Below are 21,940 nucleotides of genomic sequence, written 5' to 3'. Positions count from 1 at the left end.
ATCATGAATTGAATCATGAATCATTAATCGAATCATGAGTCATGAATTGAATCATGAATCATGAATTAAATCATGAATCATGAATCATGAATTGAATCATGAATCATGAATTGAATCATGAATCATGAATCATGAATTGAATCATGAGTCGAATCATGAATCATAAATTATGAATTGAATCATGAATCTTGAATCATGAATTGAATCATGAATCATAAATTGAATCATGAATTATAAATTGAATCATGAATCATGAATCGAATCATGAATCATGAATCGAATCATGAATCATGAATCATTAATCAAATCATGAATCATAAATTGAATCATGAATCATTAATCGAATCATGAATCATAAATTGAATCATGAATCATGAATCATGAGTCATGAATCGAATCATGAGTCATGAATTGAATCATGAATCACAAATCATGAATTGAATCATGAAACATGAATCGAATCATGAATCATGAATCATGAATTGAATCATGAATCATGAATCATGAATTGAATCATGAATTGAATCATGAATCATGAATTGAATCATGAATCATGAATTATGAATCATGAATCATGAATTGAATCATAAATCATGAATTGAATCATGAATTGAATCATGAATCTTGAATCATGAACCGAATAATGAATAATGAATTGAATCATGAATCATGAATCGAATAATGAATAATGAATTGAATCATGAATCATGAATTGAATCATGAATCATGAATCATGAATCATGAATTGAATCCTAAATCATGAAATGAATCATGAGTTGAGTCATGAATCATGAATCATAAATCGGATCATGAATCATGAATTGAATCATAAAACATGAATCGAATCATGAATCATGAATCATGAAATGAATCATGAAATGAATCATGAATCATGAATTGAATAATGAATCAATGAACATGAATTGAATCATAAAACATGAATCGAATCATGAATCATGAATCATGAATCATGAATTGAATCATGAATCATAAATTGAATCATGAAATGAATCATGAATCATTAATCGAATCATGAATCGAATCATGAGTCATGAATCGAATCATGAATCATGAATTGAATCATGAATTGAATCATGAAACATGAATCGAATCATGAATCATGAATCATGAATTGAATCATGAATCATGAATTGAATCATGAATCATGAATCGAATCATAAATCATAAATAGAATCATGAATCAAAAATCATGATTAATGAATCATGAATTGAATCATGAATCATGAATTGAATCATGAATCTTGAATCATGAATTGAATCATGAATCATAAATCACGAATTGAATCATGAATAATGAATTGAATCATGAATCGAATCATGAATCATGAATTGAATCATAAATCATGAATCATGGATTGAATCATGAATTATGAATCAAATCATGAATCATGAATTGAATCATTAATCATGAATCGAATCATGAATCGAATCATGAATCATGAATCATGAATCATTAATTGAATTATGAATTGAATCATGAATCATGAAATGAATCATGAATCATGAATTGAATCATAAATTGAATCATGAATCATGAATCATGAATCATGAATTGAATCATGAATCATTAATCGAATCATGAATCATAAATTGAATCATGAATCATTAATCGAATCATGAATCATAAATTGAATCATGAATCATAAATTGAATCATGAATCATTAATCGAATCATGAATCATAAATTGAATCATGAGTCATGAATTGAATCATGAATCATGAATTAAATCATGAATCATGAATCATGAATTGAATCATGAATCATGAATTGAATCATGAATCATGAATCATGAATTGAATCATGAGTCGAATCATGAATCATAAATCATGAATTGAATCATGAATCTTGAATCATGAATTGAATCATGAATCATAAATCACGAATTGAATCATGAATAATTAATTGAATCATGAATCGAATCATGAATCATGAATTGAATCATGAATCTTGAATCATGAATTGTATCATGAATCATAAATCACGAATTGAATCATGAATAATGAATTGAATCATGAATCGAATCATGAATCATGAATTGAATCATAAATCATGAATCATGGATTGAATCATGAATTATGAATCAAATCATGAATCATGAATTGAATCATTAATCATGAATCGAATCATGAATCGAATCATGAATCATGAATCATGAATCATTAATTGAATCATGAATTGAATCATGAAATGAATCATGAATCATTAATCGAATCATGAATCGAATCATGAGTCATGAATCGAATCATGAATCATGAATTGAATCATGAAACATGAATCGAATCATGAATCATGAATCATGAATTGAATCATGAATCATGAATTGAATAATGAATCATGGGTTGATTCATGAATTATGAATCATGAATTGAATCATGAATCATGAATTGAATCATGAATCATGAATTGAATCATGACTCATAAATTGAATCATGAAATGAATCATGAATCATTAATCGAATCATGAATCGAATCATGAGTCATGAATCGAATCATAAATCATAAATAGAATCATGAATCAAAAATCATGATTAATGAATCATGAATTGAATCATAAATCATGAATCATGGATTGAATCATGAATTATGAATCAAATCATGAATCATGAATTGAATCATTAATCATGAATCGAATCATGAATCGAATCATGAATCATGAATCATTAATTGAATCATGAATTGAATCATGAATCATGAAATGAATCATGAATCATGAATTGAATCATAAATTGAATCATGAATCATGAATCATGAATTGAATCATGAATCATTAATCGAATCATGAATCATAAATTGAATCATGAATCATTAATCGAATCATGAATCATGAATTGAATCATGAGTCATGAATTGAATCATGAATCATGAATTAAATCATGAATCATGAATCATGAATTGAATCATGAATCATGAATTGAATCATGAATCATGAATTGAATCATGAATTGAATCATGAGTCGAATCATGAATCATAAATTATGAATTGAATCATGAATCTTTAATCATGAATTGAATCATGAATCATAAATTGAATCATGAATCATAAATCGAATCATGAATCGAATCATGAATCATGAATCGAATCATGAATCGAATCATGAATCATGAATCATTAATCGAATCATGAATCATAAATCGAATCATGAATCATTAATCGAATCATGAATCATAAATTGAATCATGAATCATGAATCATGAATCGAATCATGAGTCATGAATTGAATCATGAATCACAAATCATGAATTGAATCATGAATTGAATCATGAATTGAATCATGAAACATGAATCGAATCATGAATCATGAATCATGCATTGAATCATGAATCATGAATCATGAATTGAATCATGAATCGAATCATGAATTATGAATCATGAATCATGAATTGAATCATAAATCATGAATTGAATCATGAATTGAATCATGAATCTTGAATCATGAACCGAATAATGACTAATGAATTGAATCATGAATCATGAATTGAATCATGAATCATGAATTGAATCATGAATCATGAATCATGAATCATGAATCATGAATTGAATCCTAAATCATGAAATGAATCATGAGTTGAGTCATGAATCATGAATCATAAATCGGATCATGAATCATGAATTGAATCATAAAACATGAATCGAATCATGAATCATGAATCATGAAATGAATCATGAATTGAATCATGAATCATGAATTGAATAATGAATCAATGAACATGAATTGAATCATAAAACATGAATCGAATCATGAATCATGAATCATGAATTGAATCTTGAATCATGAATCGAATCATAAATTGAATCATGAATCGAAACATGAATTATGAATAATTAAATAATGAATCATGAATCATGAATCGAATCATGAATCATGAATTCAATCATGAATTGAATCATTAATCATGATTTATGAATGAATCATGAATCATGAATTGATTCATAAATCATGAATCATGAATCATGAATTGAATCATAAATTATGAATCAATACATGAATCATGAATCAATACATGAATCATGAATTGAATTATGAATCATGAATCATTAATTGAATCATGAATCATGAATCATGAATTATGAAATGAATCATGAATCATGAATTATGAATTGAATCATGAATCTTGAATCATGAATTGAATCATGAATCATAAATTGAATCATAAATCGAATCATGAATCGAATCATGAATCATGAATCGAATCATGAATCATGAATCATGAATCATTAATCGAATCATGAATCATTAATCGAATCATGAATCATGAATCGAATCATGAATCATTAATTGAATCATGAATCATGAATCATGAATTATGAAATGAATCATGAATCATGAATTATGAATTGAATCATGAATCTTGAATCATGAATCGAATCATGAATCATGAATCGAATCATGAATCATGAATCATTAATCGAATCATGAATCATAAATCGAATCATGAATCATGAATCATCAATTGAATCATGAATCATTTATCGAATCATGAATCATTAATCGAATCATGAATCGAATCATGAATCGAATCATGAGTCATGAATCGAATCATGAATCATGAATTGAATCATGAAACATGAATCGAATCATGAATCATGAATCATGAATTGAATCATGAATCATGAATTGAATAATGAATCATGGGTTGATTCATGAATTATGAATCATGAATTGAATCATGAATCATGAATTGAATCATGAATCATGAATTGAATCATGAATCATAAATTGAATCATGAAATGAATCATGAATCATTAATCGAATCATGAATCGAATAATGAGTCATGAATCGAATCATGAATCATGAATTGAATCATGAAACATGAATCGAATCATGAATCATGAATTGAATCATGAATCATGAATCGAATCATAAATCATAAATAGAATCATGAATCACAAATCATGATTAATGAATCATGAATTGAATCATGAATCATGAATTGAATCATGAATCATGAATTGAATCATGAATCATAAATCACGAATTGAATCATGAATAATGAATTGAATCATGAATCGAATCATGAATCATGAATTGAATCATAAATCATGGATTGAATCATGAATTATTAATCAAATCATGAATCATGAATTGAATCATTAATCATGAATCGAATCATGAATCGAATCATGAATCATGAATCATGAATCATTATTGAATCATGAATTGAATCATGAATCATGAATCATTAATTGAATCATGAATTGAATCATAAATCATGAAATGAATCATGAATCATGAATTGAATCATAAATTGAATCATGAATCATGAATCATGAATTGAATCATGAATCATTAATCGAATCATGAATCATAAATTGAATCATGAATCATTAATCGAATCATGAATCATGAATTGAATCATGAGTCATGAATTGAATCATGAATCATGAATTAAATCATGAATCATGAATCATGAATTGAATCATGAATCATGAATTGAATCATGAGTCGAATCATGAATCATAAATTATGAATTGAATCATGAATCATTAATCGAATCATGAATCATGAATTGAATCATGAGTCATGAATTGAATCATGAATCATGAATTAAATCATGAATCATGAATCATGAATCGAATCATGAATCATGAATTGAATCATGAGTCATGAATTGAATCATGAATCATGAATTAAATCATGAATCATGAATCATGAATTGAATCATGAATCATGAATTGAATCATGAATTGAATCATGAATCATAAATTGAATCATGAATCATAAATTGAATCATGAATCATGAATCGAATCATGAATCATGAATCATTAATCGAATCATGAATCATAAATTGAATCATGAATCATTAATCGAATCATGAATCATAAATTGAATCATGAATCATGAATCATGAGTCATGAATCGAATCATGAGTCATGAATTGAATCATGAATCACAAATCATGAATTGAATCATGAATCATGAATTGAATCATGAATCATGAATTATGAATCATGAATCATGAATTGAATCATAAATCATGAATCATGAATTGAATCATGAATCATGAATCATGAATTGAATCATGAATTGAATCATAAATCATGAATTGAATTATGAATTGAATCATGAATCTTGAATCATGAACCGAATAATGAATAATGAATTGAATCATGAATCCTGAATCGAATAATGAATAATGAATTGAATCATGAATCATGAATTGAATCATGAATCATGAATCATGAATTGAATCCTAAATCATGAAATGAATCATGAGTTGAGTCATGAATCATGAATCATAAATCGGATCATGAATCATGAATTGAATCATAAAACATGAATCGAATCATGATTCATGAATCATGAAATGAATCATGAAATGAATCATGAATCATGAATTGAATAATGAATCAATGAACATGAATTGAATCATAAAACATGAATCATGAATTGAATCATGAATTGAATCGTGAATCATGAATCGAATCATAAATTGAATCATGAATCGAAACATGAATTATGAATAATTAAATCATGAATCATGAATCATTAATCGAATCATGAATCATGAATCATGAATGAATCATAAATCATGAATGAATCATGAATCGAATCATGAATCATGAATCGAATCATGAATCATGAATCATTAATCGAATCATGAATCATAAATTGAATCATGAATCATTAATCGAATCATGAATCATAAATTGAATCATGAATCATGAATCATGAGTCATGAATCGAATCATGAGTCATGAATTGAATCATGAATCACAAATCATGAATTGAATCATGAATCATGAATTGAATCATGAATCATGAATTATGAATCATGAATCATGAATTGAATCATAAATCATGAATCATGAATTGAATCATGAATCATGAATCATGAATTGAATCATGAATTGAATCATAAATCATGAATTGAATTATGAATTGAATCATGAATCTTGAATCATGAACCGAATAATGAATAATGAATTGAATCATGAATCCTGAATCGAATAATGAATAATGAATTGAATCATGAATCATGAATTGAATCATGAATCATGAATCATGAATTGAATCCTAAATCATGAAATGAATCATGAGTTGAGTCATGAATCATGAATCATAAATCGGATCATGAATCATGAATTGAATCATAAAACATGAATCGAATCATGATTCATGAATCATGAAATGAATCATGAAATGAATCATGAATCATGAATTGAATAATGAATCAATGAACATGAATTGAATCATAAAACATGAATCATGAATTGAATCATGAATTGAATCGTGAATCATGAATCGAATCATAAATTGAATCATAAATCGAAACATGAATTATTAATAATTAAATCATGAATCATGAATCATGAATTGAATCCTAAATCATGAAATGAATCATGAGTTGAGTCATGAATCATGAATCATAAATCGGATCATGAATCATGAATTGAATCATAAAACATGAATCGAATCATGATTCATGAATCATGAAATGAATCATGAAATGAATCATGAATCATGAATTGAATAATGAATCAATGAACATGAATTGAATCATAAAACATGAATCATGAATTGAATCATGAATTGAATCGTGAATCATGAATCGAATCATAAATTGAATCATGAATCGAAACATGAATTATGAATAATTAAATCATGAATCATGAATCATGAATTGAATCAAAAATCATGAATCATGAATTGAATCATAAATTATGAATCAATACATGAATCATGAATCAATACATGAATCATGAATCAATACATGAATCATGAATTGAATTATGAATCATGAATCATGAATCATGAATTGAATCATGAATCATGAATCATGAATCATAAATTGAATAATGAATCATTAGGCGAATCATGAATCATAAATTGAATCATGAATCATTAATCGAATCATGAATCTTTAATTGAATCATGAATCATGAATCATGAATTGAATCATGAATCATGAATCATGAATTGAATCATGAATCATTAGTCGAATCATGAATCGAATCATGAATCATGAATCATGAATCGAATCATGAATCATGAATCATGAATCGAATCATGAATCATGAATCATAAATCGAATCATGAATCATGAATCATGAATTGAATCATGAATCATGAATCATGAATTGAATCATGAATCATTAGTCGAATCATGAATCATGAATCATGAATCATGAATCGAATCATGAATCATGAATCGAATCGTGAATCATAAATCGAATCATGAATCATAAATCGAATCATGAATCATGAATTGAATCATAAAACATGAATCGAATCATGAATCATGAATCATGAATCATGAAATGAATCATGAAATGAATCATGAATTGAATCATGAATCAATGAACATGAATTGAATCATAAAACATGAATCGAATCATGAATCATGAATCATGAATTAAATCCTAAATCATGAAATGAATCATGATTTGAGTCATGAATCATGAATCATAAATCGGATCATGAATCATGAATTGAATCATAAAACATGAATCGAATCATGAATCATGAATCATGAATCATGAAATGAATCATGAAATGAATCATGAATTGAATCATGAATCAATGAACATGAATTGAATCATAAAACATGAATCGAATCATGAATCATGAATCATGAATTGAATCGTGAATCATGAATTGAATCGTGAATCATGAATCGAATCATAAATTGAATCATGAATCGAAACATGAATTATGAATCATTAATTAAATCATGAATCATGAATTGAATCATGAATCATGAATCATGAATCGAATCATGAATCATGAATCGAATCATGAATCATGAATCATGAATGAATCATGAATCATGAATTCAATCATAATTTGAATCATGAATCATGAATTATGAATGAATCATGAATCATGAATTGAATCTTGAGTCACGAATCGAATCATGAATAGTGAATTGAATCATAAATCATGAATCATGAATCATGAATTGAATCATAAATTATGAATCAATACATGAATCATGAATCAATACATGAATCATGAATCATCAATTGAATCATGAATCATCAATTGAATCATGAATCATGAATTATTAATTATTAATTGAATCATTAATCATGAATTGAATCATGAATTATGAAATGAATCATGAATTATGAATTAAATCATGAATCATGAATCATGAATTGAATCATGAATTGAATCATGAATCATGAATTGAATCAAAAATCATGAATCATGAATTAAATCATGAATCATGAATGGAATCATGAATCATTAATCGAATCATGAATCATGAATTGAATCATGAATCATGAATTGAATCATGAATCATGAATCATGAATTGAATCATGAATTGAATCATGAATCATGAATCATGAATAGAATCATGAATCATTAATCGAATCACGAATCGAATCATGAGTCATGAGTCATGAATTGAACCATGAATCACAAATTATGAATTGAATCATGAATCATGAATTGAATCATGAAACATGAATCGAATCATGAATCATGAATCATGAATTGAATCATGAATCATGAATCATGAATTGAAAAATGAATCATGAATTGAATCATGAATCATGAATTGAATCATAAATCATGAATCATGGATTGAATCATGAATTATGAATCAAATCATGAATCATGAATTGAATCATTAATCATGAATCGAATCATGAATCGAATCATGAATCATGAATCATTAATTGAATCATGAATTGAATCATGAATCATGAAATGAATCATGAATCATGAATTGAATCATAAATTGAATCATGAATCATGAATTGAATCATGAATCATTAATCGAATCATGAATCATGAATTGAATCATAAATTGAATCATGAATCATGAATCATGAATTGAATCATGAATCATTAATCGAATCATGAATCATAAATTGAATCATGAATCATTAATCGAATCATGAATCATGAATTGAATCATGAGTCATGAATTGAATCATGAATCATGAATTAAATCATGAATCATGAATCATGAATCATGAATTGAATCATAAATTGAATCATGAATCATGAATCATGAATTGAATCATGAATCATTAATCGAATCATGAATCATGAATTGAATCATAAATTGAATCATGAATCATGAATCATGAATTGAATCATGAATCATTAATCGAATCATGAATCTTAAATTGAATCATGAATCATGAATTGAATCATGAGTCATGAATTGAATCATGAATCATGAATTGAATCATGAATCATGAATTGAATCATGAATCGAATCATGAATCATGAATTGAATCATGAATCATGAATTGAATCATGAATCATGAATTGAATCATGAATCATGAATCATGAATTGAATCATAAGTCGAATCATGAATCATAAATTATGAATTGAATCATGAATCTTGAATCATGAATTGAATCATGAATCATAAATTGAATCATGAATCATAAATTGAATCATGAATCATAAATTGAATCATGAATCATGAATCGAATCATGAATCATGAATCGAATCATGAATCATGAATCGAATCATGAATCATGAATCATTAATCGAATCATGAATCATAAATTGAATCATGAATCATTAATCGAATCATGAATCATAAATTGAATCATGAATCATGAATCATGAGTCATGAATCGAATCATGAGTCATGAATTGAATCATGAATCACAAATCATGAATTGAATCATGAATCATGAATTGAATCATGAAACATGAATCGAATCATGAATCATGAATCATGAATTGAATCATGAATCATGAATCATGAATTGAATCATGAATCATGAATTGAATCATGAATCATGAATCGAATCATGAATTATGAATCATGAATTGAATAATAAATCATAAATTGAATCATGAATTGAATCATGAATCATGAATCATGAATCGAATAATGAATTGAATCATGAATAATGAATTGAATCCTAAATCATGAAATGAATCATGAGTTGAGTCATGAATCATGAATCATAAATTGGATCATGAATCATGAATTGAATCCTAAATCATGAAATGAATCATGAGTTGAGTCATGAATCATGAATCATAAATCGGATCATGAATCATGAATTGAATCATAAAACATGAATCGAATCATGATTCATGAATCATGAAATGAATCATGAAATGAATCATGAATCATGAATTGAATAATGAATCAATGAACATGAATTGAATCATAAAACATGAATCATGAATTGAATCATGAATTGAATCGTGAATCATGAATCGAATCATAAATTGAATCATGAATCGAAACATGAATTATGAATAATTAAATCATGAATCATGAATCATGAATTGAATCAAAAATCATGAATCATGAATTGAATCATAAATTATGAATCAATACATGAATCATGAATCAATACATGAATCATGAATCAATACATGAATCATGAATTGAATTATGAATCATGAATCATGAATCATGAATTGAATCATGAATCATGAATCATGAATCATAAATTGAATAATGAATCATTAGTCGAATCATGAATCATAAATTGAATCATGAATCATTAATCGAATCATGAATCTTTAATTGAATCATGAATCATGAATCATGAATTGAATCATGAATCATGAATCATGAATTGAATCATGAATCATTAGTCGAATCATGAATCGAATCATGAATCATGAATCATGAATCGAATCATGAATCATGAATCATGAATCGAATCATGAATCATGAATCATAAATCGAATCATGAATAATGAATCATGAATTGAATCATGAATCATGAATCATGAATTGAATCATGAATCATTAGTCGAATCATGAATCATGAATCATGAATCATGAATCGAATCATGAATCATGAATCGAATCGTGAATCATAAATCGAATCATGAATCATAAATCGAATCATGAATCATGAATTGAATCATAAAACATGAATCGAATCATGAATCATGAATCATGAATCATGAAATGAATCATGAAATGAATCATGAATTGAATCATGAATCAATGAACATGAATTGAATCATAAAACATGAATCGAATCATGAATCATGAATCATGAATTAAATCCTAAATCATGAAATGAATCATGATTTGAGTCATGAATCATGAATCATAAATCGGATCATGAATCATGAATTGAATCATAAAACATGAATCGAATCATGAATCATGAATCATGAATCATGAAATGAATCATGAAATGAATCATGAATTGAATCATGAATCAATGAACATGAATTGAATCATAAAACATGAATCGAATCATGAATCATGAATCATGAATTGAATCGTGAATCATGAATTGAATCGTGAATCATGAATCGAATCATAAATTGAATCATGAATCGAAACATGAATTATGAATCATTAATTAAATCATGAATCATGAATTGAATCATGAATCATGAATCATGAATCGAATCATGAATCATGAATCGAATCATGAATCATGAATCATGAATGAATCATGAATCATGAATTCAATCATAATTTGAATCATGAATCATGAATTATGAATGAATCATGAATCATGAATTGAATCTTGAGTCACGAATCGAATCATGAATAGTGAATTGAATCATAAATCATGAATCATGAATCATGAATTGAATCATAAATTATGAATCAATACATGAATCATGAATCAATACATGAATCATGAATCATCAATTGAATCATGAATCATCAATTGAATCATGAATCATGAATTATTAATTATTAATTGAATCATTAATCATGAATTGAATCATGAATTATGAAATGAATCATGAATTATGAATTAAATCATGAATCATGAATCATGAATTGAATCATGAATTGAATCATGAATCATGAATTGAATCAAAAATCATGAATCATGAATTAAATCATGAATCATGAATGGAATCATGAATCATTAATCGAATCATGAATCATGAATTGAATCATGAATCATGAATTGAATCATGAATCATGAATCATGAATTGAATCATGAATTGAATCATGAATCATGAATCATGAATAGAATCATGAATCATTAATCGAATCACGAATCGAATCATGAGTCATGAGTCATGAATTGAACCATGAATCACAAATTATGAATTGAATCATGAATCATGAATTGAATCATGAAACATGAATCGAATCATGAATCATGAATCATGAATTGAATCATGAATCATGAATCATGAATTGAAAAATGAATCATGAATTGAATCATGAATCATGAATTGAATCATAAATCATGAATCATGGATTGAATCATGAATTATGAATCAAATCATGAATCATGAATTGAATCATTAATCATGAATCGAATCATGAATCGAATCATGAATCATGAATCATTAATTGAATCATGAATTGAATCATGAATCATGAAATGAATCATGAATCATGAATTGAATCATAAATTGAATCATGAATCATGAATTGAATCATGAATCATTAATCGAATCATGAATCATGAATTGAATCATAAATTGAATCATGAATCATGAATCATGAATTGAATCATGAATCATTAATCGAATCATGAATCATAAATTGAATCATGAATCATTAATCGAATCATGAATCATGAATTGAATCATGAGTCATGAATTGAATCATGAATCATGAATTAAATCATGAATCATGAATCATGAATCATGAATTGAATCATAAATTGAATCATGAATCATGAATCATGAATTGAATCATGAATCATTAATCGAATCATGAATCATGAATTGAATCATAAATTGAATCATGAATCATGAATCATGAATTGAATCATGAATCATTAATCGAATCATGAATCTTAAATTGAATCATGAATCATGAATTGAATCATGAGTCATGAATTGAATCATGAATCATGAATTGAATCATGAATCATGAATTGAATCATGAATCGAATCATGAATCATGAATTGAATCATGAATCATGAATTGAATCATGAATCATGAATTGAATCATGAATCATGAATCATGAATTGAATCATAAGTCGAATCATGAATCATAAATTATGAATTGAATCATGAATCTTGAATCATGAATTGAATCATGAATCATAAATTGAATCATGAATCATAAATTGAATCATGAATCATAAATTGAATCATGAATCATGAATCGAATCATGAATCATGAATCGAATCATGAGTCATGAATTGAATCATGAATCACAAATCATGAATTGAATCATGAATCATGAATTGAATCATGAAACATGAATCGAATCATGAATCATGAATCATGAATTGAATCATGAATCATGAATCATGAATTGAATCATGAATCATGAATTGAATCATGAATCATGAATCGAATCATGAATTATGAATCATGAATTGAATAATAAATCATAAATTGAATCATGAATTGAATCATGAATCATGAATCATGAATCGAATAATGAATTGAATCATGAATAATGAATTGAATCCTAAATCATGAAATGAATCATGAGTTGAGTCATGAATCATGAATCATAAATTGGATCATGAATCATGAATTGAATCATAAAACATGAATCGAATCATGAATCATGAATCATGAAATGAATCGTGAATCATGAATCGAATCATAAATTGAATCATGAATCGAAACATGAATTATGAATAATTAAATCATGAATCATGAATCATGAATTGAATCATGAATCATGAATCATGAATCGAATCATGAATCATGAATCGAATCATGAATCATGAATGAATCATGAATCATGAATTCAATCATGAATTGAATCATTAATCATGATTTATGAATGAATCATGAATCATGAATTGAATCATAAATCATGAATCATGAATCATGAATTGAATCATAAATTATGAATCAATACATGAATCATGAATCAATACATGAATCATGAATCAATACATGAATCATGAATTGAATTATGAATCATGAATCATGAATCATTAATTGAATCATGAATCATGAATCATGAATTATGAAATGAATCATGAATCATGAATTAAATCATTAATCATGAATCATGAATTGAATCATGAATCATGAATCATGAATCATGAATTGATTCATGAATCATTAGTCGAATCATGAATCATGAATCATAAATTGAATAATGAATCATTAGTCGAATCATGAATCATAAATTGAATAATGAATCATTAATCGAATCATGAATCTTTAATTGAATCATGAATCATGAATCATGAATTGAATCATGAATCATTAGTCGAATCATGAATCATGAATCATGAATCGAATCATGAATCATGAATCGAATCATGAATCATGAATCGAATCATGAATCATGAATCATAAATCGAATCATGAATCATGAATCATAAATCGAATCATGAATCATGAATCGAATCATGAATCATGAATCATGAATCGAATCATGAATCATGAATCATAATTCGAATCATGAATCATGAATCATGAATCATGAATCGAATCATGAATCATGAATCATGAATCATGAATCGAATCATGAATCATGAATCGAATCATGAATCATAAATCGAATCATGAATCATAAATCGAATCATAAATCATGAATCATGAATTGAATCCTAAATCATGAAATGAATCATGATTTGAGTCATGAATCATGAATCATAAATCGTATCATGAATCATGAATTGAATCATAAAACATGAATCGAATCATGAATCATGAAATGAATCATGAATTGAATCATGAATCAATCAACATGAATTGAATCATAAAACATGAATCGAATCATGAATCATGAATCATGAATTGAATCGTGAATCATGAATTGAATCGTGAATCATGAATCGAATCATAAATTGAATCATGAATCGAAACATGAATTATGAATCATTAATTAAATCATGAATCATGAATCATGAATGAATCATGAATCATGAATTCAATCATAATTTGAATCATGAATCATGAATTATGAATGAATCATGAATCATGAATTTAATCTTGAGTCACGAATCGAATCATGAATAATGAATTGAATCATAAATCATGAATCATGAATCATGAATTGAATCATAAATTATGAATCAATACATGAATCATGAATCATCAATTGAATCATGAATCATCAATTGAATCATGAATCATGAATCATGAATCATTAATTGAATCATTAATCATGAATTGAATCATGAATCATGAATCATGAAATGAATCATGAATTATGAATTAAATCATGAATCATGAATCATAAATTGAATTATGAATTGAATCATAAATCATGAATTGAATCATAAATCATCAATCATGAATCATGAATTAAATCATGAATCATGAATGGAATCATGAATCATTAATCGAATCATGAATTATGAAATGAATCATGAATCATGAATTGAATCATGAATCATGAATTGAATCATGAATCATGAATTGAATCATGAATCATGAATCATGAATCATGAATCATGAATTGAATCATAAATCATGAATTGAATCATAAATTGAATAATGAATCATGAATCATGAATTGAATCATGAATCATTAATCGAATCACGAATCGAATCATGAGTCATGAATCGAATCATGAGTCATGAATTGAATCATGAATCACAAATCATGAATTGAATCATGAATCATGAATTGAATCATGAAACATGAATCGAATCATGAATCATGAATCATGAATTGAATCATGAATCATGAATTGAATCATGAATCATGAATCATGAATTGAATCATGAATTGAAATATGAATCATGAATTGAATCATGAATCTAATCATGAATTATGAATCATGAATCATGAATTGAATCATAAATCATGAATTTAATCATGAAATGAATCATGAATTATGTATTGAATCATGAATCGAATCATGAATCATGAATCGAATCATTAATCGAATCATGAATCATGAATTGAATAATGAATTATGAATTATGAATTGAATCATGAATCATGAATCATGAATTGAATAATGAATTGAATTATGAGTCATGAATTGAATCATAAATCATGAATCATGAATCATGAATTAAATCATGAATCATGAATGGAATCATGAATCATGAATTGAATCATGAATCATGAATTGAATCATGAATCATGAATTGAATCATGAATTGAATCATGAATCATGAATTGAATCATAAATCATAAATCATGAATCATGAATTAAATCATGAATCGAATCATGAATCATGATTCGAATCATGAATCGAATCATGAATCATGATTCGAATCATGAATCGAATCATGAATCATGAATCATAAATCGAATCATGAATCATGAATCATAAATCGAATCATGAATCATGAATCATGAATCGAATCATGAATCATGAATCATGAATCGAATCATGAATCATGAATCATAATTCGAATCATGAATCATGAATCATGAATCATGAATCGAATCATGAATCATGAATCATGAATCATGAATCGAATCATGAATCATGAATCGAATCATGAATCATAAATCGAATCATGAATCATAAATCGAATCATAAATCATGAATCATGAATTGAATCCTAAATCATGAAATGAATCATGATTTGAGTCATGAATCATGAATCATAAATCGTATCATGAATCATGAATTGAATCATAAAACATGAATCGAATCATGAATCATGAAATGAATCATGAATTGAATCATGAATCAATCAACATGAATTGAATCATAAAACATGAATCGAATCATGAATCATGAATCATGAATTGAATCGTGAATCATGAATTGAATCGTGAATCATGAATCGAATCATAAATTGAATCATGAATCGAAACATGAATTATGAATCATTAATTAAATCATGAATCATGAATCATGAATGAATCATGAATCATGAATTCAATCATAATTTGAATCATGAATCATGAATTATGAATGAATCATGAATCATGAATTTAATCTTGAGTCACGAATCGAATCATGAATAATGAATTGAATCATAAATCATGAATCATGAATCATGAATTGAATCATAAATTATGAATCAATACATGAATCATGAATCATCAATTGAATCATGAATCATCAATTGAATCATGAATCATGAATCATGAATCATTAATTGAATCATGAATTATGAATTAAATCATGAATCATAAATCATAAATTGAATTATGAATTGAATCATGAATCATGAATTGAATCATAAATCATCAATCATGAATCATGAATTAAATCATGAATCATGAATGGAATCATGAATCATTAATCGAATCATGAATTATGAAATGAATCATGAATCATGAATTGAATCATGAATCATGAATTGAATCATGAATTGAATCATGAATCATGAATTGAATCATGAATCGAATCATGAATTATGAATCATGAATCATGAATTGAATCATAAATCAGGAATTGAATCATAAATTGAATAATGAATCATGAATCATGAATTGAATCATGAATCATTAATCGAATCACGAATCGAATCATGAGTCATGAATCGAATCATGAGTCATGAATTGAATCATGAATCACAAATCATGAATTGAATCATGAATTGAATCATGAAACATGAATCGAATCATGAATCATGAATCATGAATTGAATCATGAATCATGAATTGAATCATGAATCATGAGTCATGAATTGAATCATGAATTGAAATATGAATCATGAATTGAATCATAAATCATGAATCGAATCATTAATCGAATCATGAATCATGAATTGAATAATGAATTATGAATTATGAATTGAATCATGAATCATGAATCATGAATTAAATAATGAATTGAATCATGAGTCATGAATTGAATCATAAATCATGAATCATGAATCATGAATTAAATCATGAATCATGAATGGAATCATGAATCATTAATCGAATCATGAATCATGAATCATGAATTGAATCATGAATCATGAATTGAATCATGAATCATGAATTGAATCATAAATCATAAATCATGAATCATGAATTAAATCATGAATCGAATCATGAATCATGATTCGAATCATGAATCGAATCATGAATCATGATTCGAATCATGAATCGAATCATGAATCATGATTCGAATCATGAATCGAATCATGAATCATGAATCGAATCATAAATCATAAATAGAATCATGAATCACAAATCATGATTAATGAATCATGAATTGAATCATGAATCATGAATTGAATCATGAATTATAATTCGAATCATGAATCATGAATTGAATCATAAATCATGAATCATGAATTGAATCATGAATCGAATCATGAATTTATGAATCAAATCATGAATCATGAATCATGAATTGAATCATGAATCATGAATCATTAATCGAATCATGAATCATGAATTGAATCATGAATCATGAATCAAATCATGAATCATAAATCATGAATCCTAAATCATGAAATGAATCATGAATTGAATCATGAATCATAAATCATGAATTGAATCATGAATCATGAATCATAAATCGGATCATGAATCATGAATTGAATCATGAATCATGAATCATGAATTGAATCATTAATCGAATCATGAATCATTTATTGAATCATGAATCATGAATTGAATCATGAATCATGAATTGAATCATGAATCATGAATCATGAATTGAATCATGAATCATGAATTGAATCATGAATCATGAATAAAATCATGAATCATGAATCATGAATCGAATGATGAATCATGAATCGAATCATGAATTGAATCATGAATCATGAATCATTAATCGAATCATGAATCATTAATCGAATCATGAATCATAAATTGAATCATGAATCATGAATTGAATCATGAATCATGAATCATAAATTGGTCCATGAATCATGAATTGAATCATAAATCATGAATCAGATCATGAATCATGAAATAAATCATGAATCAAATCAGGAATCATGAATCATGAATTGAATCATGAATCATGAATTGAATCATGAATCATGAATTGTATCATGAAACATGAATTGAAACATGAATCATGAATTGAATCATGAATCATGAATCGAATCATGAATCCTGAATCATGAACTGAATCATGAATCGAAACATGAATTATAAATCATGAATTAAATCTCGAAACATGAATTATGAATCATGAATTAAATCATGAATCATGAATCATGAATCGAATCATGAATTGAATCATGAATCATGAGTCATGAATGAATCATGAATCATGAATTGAATCATGAATCATGAATTATGAATGAATCATGAATCATGAATTGAATCATGAATCATGAATTATGAATGAATCATGAATCATGAATTGAAGCATTAAATATGAGTCGAATCATGAATCATAAATCATGAATTGAATCATGAATCATGAATCTTGAATCACGAATCGAATCATAAATAATGAATTGAATCATGAATTAAATCATGAATCATGAATTGAATCATAAATCATGAATCATGAATCATGAATTGAATCATGAATAATGAATCAAATCATGAATCATGAATCATGAATTGAATCATGAATCATTAATCGAATCATGAATCATGAATTAAATTGAATCATGATTCATGAATCATGAATCGAATCATGAATCATGAATCAAATCATGAATCATGTATCATTAATTGAATCATGAATCGAATCATGAATCATGAATTGAATCATGAATCACAAATCATGAATTGAATCATGAATCATGAATCATAAATTGAATCATGAATCATTAATCGAATTATGAATCATGAAATGAATCATGAATCATGAATCATGAATTGAATCATGAATCATGAATCATGAATTGAATCATGAAACATGAATCGAATCATGAATCATGAATTGAATCATGAATCATGAATCATGAATTGAATAATGAATCATGAATTGAATCATGAATCATGAATCATGAATTGAATCATGAATTGAATCATGAATCATAAATTGAATCATGAATCGAATCATGAATTATGAATCATGAATCATGAATTGAATCATAAATCATGAATTGAATTTAATCTTGAATTATGTATTGAATTATGTATTGAATCATGAATCGAATCATGAATCATGAATTGAATCATGAATTATGAATCATGAATTGAATCATGAATCATGAATCATGAATTGAATCATGAATCATGAATTGAATCATAAATCATGAATCATGAATCATGAATTAAATCATGAATCATGAATGGAATCATGAATCATTAATCGAATCATGAATCATGAATTGAATCATGAATCATGAATTGAATCATGAATCATGAATCATGAATTGAATCATGAATCATGAATCGAATCATGAATCATGAATTGAATCATGAATTGAATCATGAATCATGAATTGAATCATAAATCATGAATCATGGATTGAATCATGAATTATGAATCAAATCATGAATCATGAATTGAATCATTAATCATGAATCGAATCATGAATCGAATCATGAATCATTAATTGAATCATGAATTGAATCATGAATCATGAAATGAATCATGAATCATGAATTGAATCATAAATTGAATCATGAATCATGAATTGAATCATGAATCATTAATCGAATCATGAATCATAAATTGAATCATGAATCATTAATCGAATCATGAATCATAAATTGAATCATGAATCATTAATCGAATCATGAATCATAAATTGAATCATGAGTCTTGAATTGAATCATGAATCATGAATTAAATCATGAATCATGAATCATGAATTGAATAATGAATCATGAATTGAATCATGAATCATGAATCATGAATTGAATCATGAGTCGAATCATGAATCATAAATTATGAATTGAATCATGAATCTTGAATCATGAATTGAATCATGAATCATAAATTGAATCATGAATCATGAATCATGAATCGAATCATGTATCATGAATCGAATCATGAATCATGAATTGAATCATGAATCATAAATTGAATCATGAATCATAAATTGAATCATGAAATGAATCATGAATCATTAATCGAATCATGAATCGAATCATGAGTCATGAATCGAATCATGAATCATGAATTGAATCATGAAACATGAATCGAATCATGAATCATGAATCATGAATTGAATCATGAATCATGAATCGAATCATAAATCATAAATAGAATCATGAATCAAAAATCATGATTAATGAATCATGAATTGAATCATGAATCATGAATTGAATCATGAATCA

This window comes from Mixophyes fleayi, unplaced genomic scaffold (genome assembly GCF_038048845.1).
Source record: "Mixophyes fleayi isolate aMixFle1 unplaced genomic scaffold, aMixFle1.hap1 Scaffold_84, whole genome shotgun sequence".
Taxonomy (NCBI): domain Eukaryota; kingdom Metazoa; phylum Chordata; class Amphibia; order Anura; family Limnodynastidae; genus Mixophyes; species Mixophyes fleayi.
Note: the sequence above shows the minus strand (reverse complement) of the source record.